Genomic DNA, 1889 nt, shown 5'->3' on the forward strand with positions numbered 1-1889 from the left:
ATGTAATTTATATATTAAAATTAATGAAATTGACATGTACGCATTTTAAGTATGTTTTAGTCAATATTTTCATCCGTTACTAGATGAGGCCAAATAGAGAATAGCTCACAAAACATGTGAATGTCACAGCATTATAAAAATAAGCCAACAAGATGGAATAAGTTAAAGAATCAATATTTAAGAATCACAGAAATCCAAAAATAATCAAAAAATCACGAATAGATGGAGTCCTCCATTTAGGCAGAAACAATGTGTACAGTGTGATATTACTATATCAAAGTAATTTTGGATTTAGTTTAAGTGTAAAATAACAGGCAATGTAATTTTCAAGGGTCTATAAAAAATGGGAAGACCTACATATTGTAAGCAATAATTTTAAAGGCTACTGCAAAGATAAAACGAAGTAGTAATCCCATTGATCTCCACACTGGTCAAATAGAATCAAAGAGAGTGTGTTAATTCATAACACATTTCAATGGTCAGAGATAAACATTATTATGTCAAGGAGGTAATGCCCAAGTGGCAGGAGTGTATAGGGAAAAATTAATTACAAAGTAGTTGAATTGATGTGAGAATATATAATCTGTGGAAGAGGGATGTACAAAGAGCTTTAGGGAAAACATATAGCTTGAAACTGATCAGAATAGTATTTCGGTTCAATTTCCTGACAAATGTTACCCACTTTGGAGAACAAAATTATGCAACATATTTACAAGCAATGTGCTCACTGACTTAAGTAAATCGATATTGAACTGTTAAAAAAGAAAATGTGGAGCTTTATAGAAACAATATTAAAACAAATAGCTGTATCAAAAATAAATGAAATGAGTGTCAAATAGTACGTTTCATCAGAAAGCAGAAATGTGGACACTTGTTGCTAAACTTACATATAATTTACTGCTTTGGCTGAGAAACTGGAATATATTGTTTCTGAGATTCTCTTATCATTTTGTTTTTAATCATGAAATTGTTGAATACATCTAGACATCACTACTGAGTCTGAGAAGAGATCTTGCAATATTTCAGTCATTTAAAAGAACTTATTGCTTCCAGATTTTTTCTAAAGAAAGAAGTGGTGAATATTGGCCAAGAAATTTTGAATTTTTGCCAACAGGACATCAATCAGATGAAGATTTATGTCAAAAACTCCGACTTTCTGACTCGGCCTCCAAACCTCAACCTCCCAAAATTGTACAATCATACTTACCATGTGTTGTAAAACAAATAAAATTAATAAAATAAAATTTACTAAATAATTATGTGTTGAGAGTGTGTCAGATTCATTAATACACTGGTAAGGGAAAAGTAAAAATAAAAAAAAGGTGCAGACTTGGAGAATGTGCAAATAGATGGTTTATTTAGCTGAAAAACAGAATAAGCAGCATAAAACATGTTAAGGAAGGGCGAGGTTTTATTTTACAAATCATAAAATCATCATGTCCAGATCATGGGTTACATTAGAAGACTGTGTCATTATAATCTGAAGTGCTAGATTTGGTAAGAGATTGTGAATAAGAACAAATAACACATTTAAAGAGCAAATGATAAAGATATATTTACAATCAATTGTAATGACTTAGCTTGTCTTCCAGTAGTTGTGCCGAATATTGACAGATAGCATGGGCTCACAGAATGGTGCCAGCAAAGATCAGAAGCAGAGAGATAAGAAACAAGTTTTATTTTTTAAATGGGCCATTGCAAGTGACTTTTTTCATTGTTAACAAAAATACAAAATACTATTAACTTATTTCTTATTTTTGATTTTTCTATTTAAAAATGTATACATATTACATTTTCACCCCTGAAGATAAGGCTTGTATCTTCATATGAGACTCATATGAAGTAGCTCTTCACTATAGATCTGTTCAGATGAACATAATATATTTGAT

This window comes from Pteropus vampyrus, unplaced genomic scaffold, assembly GCF_000151845.1.
Source record: "Pteropus vampyrus isolate Shadow unplaced genomic scaffold, Pvam_2.0 Scaffold474, whole genome shotgun sequence".
Taxonomy (NCBI): Eukaryota; Metazoa; Chordata; class Mammalia; order Chiroptera; family Pteropodidae; genus Pteropus; species Pteropus vampyrus.